Consider the following 11,579-nt stretch of genomic DNA (forward strand, 5'->3'; position numbering starts at 1 on the left):
GATTCATTCGGAACTACAGTTGAACCGCATTACCACTCACAGCTCTTAATTCCAACAAGACACCATTCAGTTGGACACCTGAAGCAGAATGCAACTATGATGTGGGTGATGGAGAACTCCTCACTATTAAACTTGCCTTGGAGGAGTGGCGGCACTGGTTGGAGGGCGCAGAACATCCTGTGCTGGTCTGGACAGACCATAAGAACCTTTCTTACGTCCAATCAGCCAAAAAACTCAACCCCTGTCAATTCCGCTGGTTATTATTATTCTTCATGTTTAATTTGTCCATTTCCTATTGCCCCGGTTCCAGAAATATCAAACCTGAAGCCCTTTCCCGACTCTATTCTCCTGATGACTCACAAAAGGGCCCTGGTGTACAGTTGCCTCAGTTACTTGGGAAATCAAAGATCTCATCCGCCAAGGCCAGGAATCTGAACCTGCTCCTGACTCCATCCCTCACAAGAAGGTCTATGTCCCTACGTCTGTCCGAGCCCGCCTAATTCATTGGATCCACTCTGTTAAATTCTCAGCAACATTGCTTTTGTCAACCGAGGTTCTGGTGGCCCTCGGTACACAAAGATGTTAAAGAATACATCCTCTCCTGTCCTGTCTGTGCAAGAAATAAATCTTATCAATCTCCATCTGGTCTCCTGCAACCCCTTTCCATCCTTAAGCGGCTTTGGTCACATATCTCCATCAACTTTATCTCCGGACTCCCCATATCAAAAGGTATGACCACCATCTTAACCATTGTTGACCTTTTCTCTAAATCATGCCATCTCCTTCCACTCAGAAAACTTCCCACAGCTTTCCAGATTGCTTTACTCCTTGTCAAACATGTTTTCCAACTACATGTCATCCTTCAAGAGATCCCCTCCAACCGTGGTCCACAATTCACATCCCAGGTATGGAAACATTTCTGTTCAGCATTGGAAGCAAAAGTCATACTTACATCTGGTTACCACCCTCAGTCAAATGGAGAAACTGAACGTACGAACCAAGAATTTGAATCCACCCTCAGATGCTTCACTTTCACCAACCCATCTGATTGGAGTCAGTATTTCCCCTGGGCTGAGTATGCACATAATTCTCACATTTCTGCAGCTACTGGTTTCTCCCTTTTCAAAGTTTCCCTAGGTTATCAACCACCACTGTTCCCTTCAGATGAAAAAGAAATCTCCATAACTTCAGTTCAACACCACATCTGCCACTGCAAGAATGTCTGGAACAGAACCATCGTGGTGATGGTTCTGTCCTCAATCACACCGCAGAACAGAACCAACACTATAATGACCATAAGAGAACACCTGCTCCACAGTACTCACCCGGACAAAATGTTTGGCTTTCTGCATGTGACATTCCACTTAAATCTATGTAGAAGATACTCTCCCCCAGGTTCATAGGTTCATATGAAATTGAAAAGGTCATCAGTCCCACAGCAGGTCCGCCTTTGTCTCCCATCATCTCTTCGTGTACATCCCACGTTCCCAAGTCAAACCCATTCAGACCCGCACATTTACCTGTTGCTTTTCTCTCAGGTGTTTCCTTGTGGCGCCTTGGATTTTACCCACTGTGTAGCCCAAGTTCCTTGCATTCTAGTTTCCTCTCGTAATGCCGTGGATCTTACCCACTGGTTGCCTGAGTCCATCTCCTTATTACTTATCAAGTAAGATTCTCTGACAGTTCCTCGTTTCATGGCTGGCTATCAGACTGCTCCTCGCTCCTCCTCACAAGAACTTACCGCTTGCAGTGGAGGACGCACTTGGTGCAGGCTTGCGTCCTCCACTGCAAGCCTCGTCCATCCATCTCCAAAGAACACTCCGTCAAGACAAACATCTAAACCTGAATCATCTCAAGAACTCCCTGCAAAGAAACCAAATTCCCAGAGACCACAACACTTCTCCCCCTGGAGGAAACTCATCTTCCAACTAAGTAAGATAATTTCGTTTCTCAGAATCCAATCTGTCCGGTTTACCATCAACTTACCTGTTCTCTCCAATTACCCTCACTGTTCTGACAACCCCGGCTTCCCACCTGCAGGACAAGAACCACACATCTCACAATTTAATTTTTGTTCAAAATAAACTTTATTTATCTGATTTGTTAGTCTCCTGTTTGTGTTCTGTATGTGGGTCAATAGACTTGAACCCAACATGACAGTTTACTCTTTATTATGTCTATACAGCATATTGCCCAAAACTGGAAATTGAGCATAACCCAACTGCATTGAGAACTTAAACCTCTGCACATGGTGTGTGTGCTCTACCAACTGAGCCACACAGCAACTCCAGTGTATAGCCGTATTAGCCAATACTGGTTTATTTACTGTTAACAGATTAACAGTAAATTANCTCTGGAGTTTAATGGCGGCTGCTTGACCGACTATGAAAGCGCATTACTGCCACCAACTGGACTGGAGTGTTAAATGAAAGTTGACAGAAAAAAAATACATTCTAAAAAGTTATTTTTTCAGAAGTTACGTGACAGTATATTTTATTTTTATTATAATTAATTGCTAAAATGTTTTTTAATGTGTAGATGTTTATTTATTCAATTCTACTTTGAGCTGCCTCCTTTTTAGTTTATACAGAATATAATGATTCATCATCTGTGAGTTATATTTAGTGCTTAACTAACAAAACTTTTAAAAAAGAATACAAATGTTTATACCCTATCAGAAGGTATCACATACTTTCAACCATTTTGTTATTCAATTTAAACTCGAGAGTTAAGCAACTGAATACTGATAAATCATCTGTAGTTTCTTAAGTCCTGTATTGTGATGTGGAACGGTGTCACTACCACTCCAACATAGCATGACTCTGGGTCTTTAAAGCAATCAGTGAACAGTAACATTAGTTTGAATATTATTCACAAAAATACTTTATATACAATGAACCACTCTGGAACATGTTTTTTATTATTATTTTTGATTAAGTTGTGCAATTCCTCCCATCACAAGATAAATCTTCAGATGGGAGGAATGTCAAAGTAAGATCACGTTTCACTATAGTCTACTGTATGACTGTATGTATTCATGCATATTCTTTTATATCATCAATTCAACCAAACTAAGTTTTTCAGTGCTCCTAACACACATGTAAAATATATTTTAATGGATAAGATAGATTATTGTTTTAATATTAATATTAATATTCTAACCCTTCTCCAAACATACTTCTTCATGGCATACTTCTATAACTGAACAGACAGATGTCTCAAAATGTGTTAAACTGTTTGGCCCATTGCACTGCAACACCAACATGTATTTACATCTCCATTTGAAGGAGTACATGTTGGAATACAGGCTTTTTTCACACAGTATTTCAGTATTTGTGATTAAATACTGAGAATGTTTAATCACAAAGTCCAGATTAGGAGACAATTTCAGAAGAGTCAACAACAACTTAGTATGCCATGAACATCTGCCTGTGATACTATAATGACCAAAATTTTACATGTGCAAATGATTGGAACTTTGTCATGATGACACAACTGATGCTTTATGTAAAGCTCAGTGTTTTCACGCTGGCAGAAACACTTCTCTTGGAAATGTGTACAGCGGTGGCTCTGTCTGCATTCCACCACACAATCTTGGATGAGCTTGACAGACATGCAATGTTGACAATATATCATCAGATTTACCCTGAAAATTGTACTTTGATATGAACACTTAAGTGTTAAGGTTACATCCCTAAGTTGAGCTAAGTGTGGTCAAGCACTGGATGGTGAATGTCAAACTAAATCTGTTCCATTTTTGTGACTTTGTAACATTAGAACATTTTTGGCATTAATGCCTGTTTTATACTTAAATCTCATTATTTCTCAATTAATAACACTGAGGGGTTTTGACAACAGTCATAAATATTCATGAAGACTTATTCATGTTAATGACAGGTGTTATGTCATGTTTATTACAGTGTCATGAAACTCTTATTCACACCCTGTCAAATAAAGTGCTACCCATAATTTACCCAGTAATACTTTACATTTCTTGTCAACTTAACATCTTTTAATAAAAAAACATGGTGGGCCACCGGTGGACCGCCTCAGGGCCCTGACCATAGGGCTTAGCAAGTTTTCCGGGGGAAACCCTGAGTAACCAAGTGTCCAGCCTATTCATTATGCCAGGTATTCTATTTCAAAAAACAACTAATATTGAAGCTTTAGGAAAGTTAGAAAATGCTAAATAGCTAACACTAGTTCATTCAGTTGCTTAATTTATAAACTCGTAACAGAAAGAATCCTGTAAATGATTAACAGTCAACAGTCTTATCTAGAATGAGGAAAATGGTCATGCTTATCGGAAGTCCTTGAATTTTACTTGATATATTTTCAAGTTTATTTGACCTTATTCAAAGATTAAAGATGAATTTGAAGTTTCATTTTTTTTAATACAGCAGGTAAAATAAGTATTGAGGATATCATTTTTTTTTTTTACTAAACGTATTTCTAAATGTGGTATTAACATTTAATTTTCACCATGTGTTGGTAACAACCCAAGTAATCCATACATCAAAAGAAACCAAAGAGAGGTTTAGAAATTAAGTTATGTAAAATGTTTTTAACATGCTGCAGTATGTAACTTTTATAAAAAAAAAAAAAATTACACTTTTATTTGATAAATGGTCACTAGAATAGAATATACTTTATTGATGCCCAATGTAAAATTTCTTATTTGTTCACAAGCTACTCCATCCGGAGTGTTAACTAATAGTATAACCAATATTTGTGTGTGTGTGATATTGTAAGTAACTTAAATATGACCTTATTGTAAAATTAAAACAAGGATGTACATGGAAATACGTTAATCTATAAATAAATCCATAACTGAGTCGATAGAAAACTTAAATTTAAAGACACTCAGCATTGGACATTGTAAAGTCTATGCTATACCATATTACTGTATTATATAGCATATAGTCCTCAAGGTATTATATGAAGCAGAAAATCTGTGAAAAAAATCGAGCTCTTCCATCTCTTCCCTGTGCCCCTACTGCCCACTTCAGAAATGCACCGCAACTGGTCAAAAACAGCCAGTCAGAGCCAGGAGGAACATCTTAACGCTGTCAGTCACTCTTGTGGACACGCTGCTCAATGTGCTAACATGGAGAAACGGCTTACAGTTCCAGGAAAACTGTCTTTTTTCCTGTGTCATTTACATTATTGCACATTAATTAATTTCTGAACTGATTTTTTTTTGTTGGTTTCTTTCCATGTATGGATTTCTTGGGTCGTTAGCAACACTTGATGAAAATTTCATGTCAATAGCACCTCTAGAGATATATTTACATATTTAAATATGTTGTGACTAATACTTATTTTATCCACTGTAAATGCCAGTAATGTATAAACAGAGTACTTTGCATAGCTAAATTATGCGACACAAAATGCTTTGACCTTCTTTTACGATGCCTCTGTGTATGCAGATACAAGTATGCAGATCTCATTGAACCTTTTGCCCTATTACTAATATCTGTGGTGGCTTGTGATCAGTTCGTCTTTTAAACAAAATAAGTTTTTCTTCATTTTAAGCAAATGCACTTTGAGTAGAACCGAACATTTGGCTTCATTATTCAGGTAAATGAACCCCCTATACTACGAGGTATCTTCTATAGATCTGTGGACTGTTTAATTATCCACAGCTCAGAGTTTCATGTGTAAGACTTCGCTTTATCAATGTCCTTCCACTTAGAGATAATGTTTGTCTTGTAAAGACATTTTAAGGATATTTTTCCATTTATTCAAGTTTAAGGTACCATATATGCTGGTAGCATTCCGCTTATTCTTTTTTGTCCAGTATCCTAGAGTGTAGATAAACTGCAATGCTGTTGTACTTTAAGTATATATATATAGTTAATTATTTTATTGTAAATTGGGCGTCGTGTATTGAATTGACTGTACAACTATTTTTCTGAATCAGGCATGTTTGATAGTTGAGAACCATTGACCCACTTTCCCCCCCTTGCTGCTGAGAGGTGAACTCACACAAAGACTGAAGGGGTATAGTGATTTTTTAATTTTTTTTTTTATTTAATAAAAATTTTGAGTGGTATTAGAATTATGACAGATAAATAAATGCTGTAAATGTTTAAAATGTTTTATTAAAGTTAATTGACCAATGTTAACATTTCACTTGGACCACTTGCACTGTGGCTGACTACTTTAATCGTTCAATGTTGTAATTACATTTCAGGTGCAGTTGAGTATGTGTGTATAGTGTTAACCTGTGCATGGCCAGATATTTTTCTGTAACATTTGCAAAGAGACAGTTTGTTAGTTTTGATTTTACAACATGGATCAAAATGCTTGAGAATTTTTGATAATCAACAGAACATGTCATATAAATGTATGGAAACCAGACGGATGTATTTGAATTGTTACTTGGTCTTGCATTGCCTTATGCCTACAAACCCACTGGATGTGTTTTTCATTCTCTTCTTTCCCTTTCTAGTGCTGGTATCCAGTTAACATGGTTGGTAAACCTTAACCACATAATCTCAAATTATTTTTTGTCTCACATTTTAAGGTGTGAAGAAAAGCTCACTTCAAACATTGGTTTCATTAAAAACATCTGGCTAAGGCAGTGACGATGCTGTGAATGATGCCGTAATCGTGTGCTAATGCATGTAACTGAGCTAATAAGCTCATCTTCATTGAATAACTCATCTTCTTTGTCACCTGTGTGTGTATAGAGAGCTTCAAGAGTGCAGTTTCATGTGAATTCAGATTTAACTGCACTCAATCTATTTCGATTAGACCGAGGCCTAGTGCCTTTTTAAAACAACGTAATGGGGATATTTGTTTCTAAAAAATAACTTCATCCACAGACGATTGGTTTAAGAAAAGTGTTCATTCACACAGACCTGCTGAATTACACCACTTTTAAAATATGGCAAACCTATAACCCCCACAGAGTAATAAAATCCAAGATATAAAAAATATTATTTCAACCAAGGGAACAAATCCCATTTCATTATTGGGGAGGACCATAAACAGGGAAATTTATTAAGAGCAATTGTGGGGCTGTCGGCAAAGCTACAATGAAATGTAACGTAAAATGTGGTTTAAAATTCTTTGATTGTGTTCAAGCCTGCAGGACCAAAAATGACTGGTAAGTAACAATGCATATCAAATGTGTTTTTCTCAGTAAACAACCTGTTGAGACCCATAGAAGTCAAACTAAGATTCAAATGTTGATTAGATTTGAGTTTGGTTCAGTGTCACTGATCTAGTCTCTGCTACAACTTTATAAAAACTTAAGGCTCTGACTCAAAACAAGTATGAGTAACTCTTCATAAAATTCCTCATAAATATTGATTCATTGCATCATTCCATGTCCTGGATGGCTGAGAACCTATAAACATGTAGAAATTAAAGATCTGGGAAGTAACATAACTTAAACTTAATGGGATCCATGATTAATTATAAAAATAGACCTTATTTGGGAAATATTTATTTTAAATGTAAAAACAACACAGTAATACTACTGTAGGTTATTTAGTTTTTATAAATGTTAATAAAATATTTTCACAGGAATGTTGCCATGTTGTTCACGCTGCAATGCATTCTGGGTAAATGATGAGTAATGGTCCAACTGCCTGGCTCCTCCAGCCAAAACAGTGATGAGTAACGTTATGCCTTTTTAATTTGAACCAGAGTGCATTGAAAACGATCGGAACATAGAAATCAGAAGAAGTGATGATGATGAGGAGGAGGGCCAAACAGAGGAAGAGGACAGAGCTGGCCCTAAGAGCTGGTGTTTTGCTGCTGCCTTCAGCTTTGTAAGTGAAACAATGAACGACACTCACCTCTGGTCACTGTGTGATCCGGTAAGTACATCTATAGCTCTATGTCCGGTTGTTACCGAACCAACACTTTGTTTGATGCTGGTAGTGGTTTTACAGTAGAGGTCTTCTAGCTTCATTAGCATTTCCAATAGTAATAGCTCCATTAATGCTGCTTGTCTTTGACGTTTCTCCTAGCATCTGTAGGGCTGTGTCTGGTTCGGCAACATCTGTGCTCTGTAGAGTCTGGTGTGGTTTTAACGGCCACACCGGACTTTACCACCGACACTGGACCTCCATGGGTCCGGTCGGATCGATGATGTTAATACCGCTGGCAATACAGCTCCTGTTAGCATCTCAAAGAGCGTCCAGCTCTTCCTGTCTCAGCGGCAGCACTGTATTTATTTTTAGCTTGTTAAGGTAGCGATCACCTGTTAGAGCCTTCTAGTTTCCTGGTACATGAGTGTTGTGGAGAAATGTCCAGGATCCAGATTAGGTTCTTTGTTGTGTTCCACTCCAGCTCTCGCACTGCACTCTCCTTTCTTTCTGAGAGAAAGAGAAATGGTTAATTTCTGTGAGAAATTAACCAGATTTACCTCAATTTTTATTTTGATATTTTTAATTACAGCCAATAGTGACCAGTGATGGCATAGTTACTTTGAAAAAGTAACTTTAATCAGATTACTGACTACTCCTAGAAAAAGTAACTTAGTTAATTACTGATTACTTGATTTGGAAAGTAACTAAGTTACATTAAAAGTAACATTTTTAGTTACTTTCAGCAGCTGCTAACAACAACACTCCACCACCTGTGAAAATTACATTGATCTATGCCAAAACTTAATTGCAGGTATTTTATAATGGTAACGTCAACAATGTGTCTCCATTTATATGGTTGAACTGAAGGCGAGATTGGTTAATGGTTACAACAGTACAAAAATTTTTTTTAGTAATTTGTGTGTGCTTTTGTGTGCTCCACTGTCTGGAAAACTCTAAGAAGGATTTTAGAGTTCCCCCCTCCCGGCCCCAGCCTCCAGGTTCTGGGTTACGGCCCTGCGTTTGGTGTCATAGCGCACAGAGCTCCTCCTGCTGCAACTCAGATGGCTGTACAGATTTCTGACACTTATCTTAATATAATAATTATAATGGCGTTTAGTTGCACAACTTTGCGAACAGGTTCATTCGTGGATGTTTTCATGTTGTTCATATTAGCTCAACGTCATTCACAGCAAATATATTAACTTGATAAAGACACAGCGGGACGGATCATCCAAGAAAGAGGGAGAGTCTGACTAAAACTACCTGGATGACAGACAAATTCTGGGGTTTATGTTTGCTTATTTCCAAGCCCAAATAAGCAACTACACGTTTAAAAGCATTAAATTTGCAAGCAACTTTAGAAAAAAACAAGCCCAAAGCCGCTTACAATAATTGGACTTGGTGACAGAAACTCAAAATAGTTTCTGTTTTTCCAGCAACAAAGTGCGCACCTCCCTCCTCCCCTACATTGTCTACATTTCTGTCGCTGCTGATAATGTCGCATAGAAACGGCGGTTGCTCCCCAAGAGGAAATTAAATTAAATTACAAAGGAAAATAGTAACGCACAGTAACGCAAAGTGTTTTCGTTAAGTAACTGTAGTCTGACTACTGGATTTGAAATAGTAACACGTTAGATTACTCGTTACTGGAAAAAAATGGCCAAAAAGTGTTGCCAGCAGTCTGCAATAACAAATAAATTGCCATTAGGCTAACATACTATTATGGAGGACCAAAACTTACGTAATAAGAAATAAAAGCATAAATATAGTTTTTCCTTGTCCTTAGACATGAGTTTCCATCAAGAAATGTATACATTTTCTTTTTCATTTCCCCTAAACATGCGTTTTTGTCAAGAAAAGTAGATAAATTGTTTTGTCTTTTTCTTATACAAGCCCTCGTTCTTTTGTCATTGCCTCCTCTCCTTTTTCTGCTTCTCCGTGTGCATCTTTATGTTAATGAAGGGAGCTGCTTTCTATGTCAGCTCCTCTATTATTGGGCAATAGAGCTTTGAACCAACGTCACTGCGTCAGACGTTGAGGGGTGTTTACGTTTCGTGCAGTCGCTCGGTGCCATCTTTACAGGCCACAGTCCAAAACAAACTATATCCTGGTGGTTTTGTTGTGTTACTGACTGCAGTGAATTTAGTTTCGAGTTGGATATTGCATATTCCAATGTCCGCCGAGCAAGCGGCGTTTAGCTCAAGGTTGATCCGATTTATGAACGCTAATTTCTGCCAGCCGCTCTCCAGCTCCCTCCTCAGCACTCGGAGGTTCACTTAGGGCCTGTCAACAAATTTCCGAAAAGAACACTCCTGTCAAACAAATGTTAATAAATGCCTTGTGACCAACTGATACAAAAAAGTGGTAGTTCATGCTTTTACATGACACACACTACCCTCTATTAAAATGTCAACTCATATTCAATATTTTAAATAATTTTAATATTAAATGTTTTCTTCAATAGCTTCCATATTGTGTGCCATATTGACTAGAAATCAGTGTGTAATTGTACTAAACTGTATATATGAGGTATGCATTTTTATTCCATTTTAACTAATTTTTTTATTTTTGTTACCTATTTTTTTGTTTAAATTTAGTATTTCTCTTCATTAGCTTCTAGGGCAGGGATGGGCAGCAATGGTCCTGGAGGTCAGGTGTCCTGCAACTCTTAGTCGTTTCCCTGATCCAACACACTTGAATCCAACAGCTGAACCTCCAGTTCAGGAGGGTTCGGTGTTCTCCAATGTTTAGATGTCTCTGTGTTACAGGTCCCGGGTGTCAGGACTGCTGTAACAGTGATGACACACAATCTGAAGAGTAAATAAACAAAAGTCAGCAATGACGACCAAGTGCTGCTGTTGACATCCAGATTGCATTTGAGGCAAACCGGAAGTCCATCCCAAAACCAACCTGGAAGCAGGTCTGCTTTAACACATCCGACTCAAATCCTGAGGTCATTCTCAGGACCTCAAGCAGCCATTTGATTCAGGTGGCTTGGACTAGGAACATATGTAAATGATGCAGGACACCGAAATCGATGTCTGGATTTGAGGACCCCTGTTGTAGAGGGTCAGTGTGTTCCAGCAGCCGCTCCATCAGATCAGAGGGTTGATGAGATCTGAAAGGTCCTGATCCTCCAGTAAGTAAAATAACATGTGACCCCAATCCATCAGTCAGCTGCTCTGTCCTGTGTGTAAATATAAGGTCATTTATACATATAGAAATTCAATAAATTACAATTGAAAGGCAGTTTATTTGACTAAATTATATTCACTTAGTGAATAAAGTAAAAGGCATATCAGAATATTTTACACACTACAAAAATATTATCAATCGGCAACGTGACTTTAGAATTTGATTGGAACCTGTTAGGCAGAACAGATACTGTAAGAACCACCGTAGAGATCATTTTCATGGACTGAATATACTTTCTTAAAGTGTGACATTAAAAATACAAGGACTTGGCTACCAACAGCTAAAGTAGCATCACTCACATGGACACTGGCTCCTGCTGACAGAAAAAGGACAGAGTATCAAACTACTAGAAATTATTTCAAATTACTAGATGTTCCATTATAATTGGAGAGCAAAGCGTGGAGGTTTAACTTGTACTGACTTGTGAGGGCAGACCACCGGGACGCTCCATGTTGTATGATGGCCTGTTTTTCCAGCCAACGAACCATTCCACCACCTTGTGGTCGTTCTTTTAAACCATGTAATCTCAACTGTACGGCTGAAAAATGCACAATATGT

General features: G+C 37.9%; 3 long non-coding RNA genes across 3 annotated transcripts in view; 1 reads left to right on the top strand and 2 right to left on the bottom strand.

Moving 5' to 3' along the window:
• The first annotated feature begins 372 nt into the window (after window positions 1-372).
• LOC106940178 (uncharacterized) lies at window positions 373-7,711 on the top strand. Its single transcript, XR_001423025.1, has 3 exons — window positions 373-905; window positions 7,205-7,210; window positions 7,700-7,711. It is a non-coding gene; the product is annotated as an uncharacterized LOC106940178 (long non-coding RNA).
• An 815-nt stretch (window positions 7,712-8,526) lies between these two features.
• The window catches only part of LOC106940176 (uncharacterized), a 25,231-nt gene continuing 22,178 nt past the window's right edge, over window positions 8,527-11,579 (bottom strand). Inside the window, exon 3 of the long non-coding RNA XR_001423021.1 lies at window positions 8,527-10,379. This is a non-coding gene — a long non-coding RNA (uncharacterized LOC106940176). The remainder of the gene's footprint in view (window positions 10,380-11,579) is intronic.
• On the bottom strand, window positions 10,402-11,563 carry LOC106940175 (uncharacterized). Its single transcript, XR_001423020.1, has 2 exons — window positions 10,737-11,563; window positions 10,402-10,636 (listed from the first exon to the last, which is right to left on the bottom strand). It is a non-coding gene; the product is annotated as an uncharacterized LOC106940175 (long non-coding RNA).

Source organism: Poecilia latipinna, unplaced genomic scaffold (genome assembly GCF_001443285.1).
Source record: "Poecilia latipinna isolate Pla-1442-1.1 unplaced genomic scaffold, P_latipinna-1.0 Scaffold3114, whole genome shotgun sequence".
NCBI classification, from domain to species: Eukaryota; Metazoa; Chordata; class Actinopteri; order Cyprinodontiformes; family Poeciliidae; genus Poecilia; species Poecilia latipinna.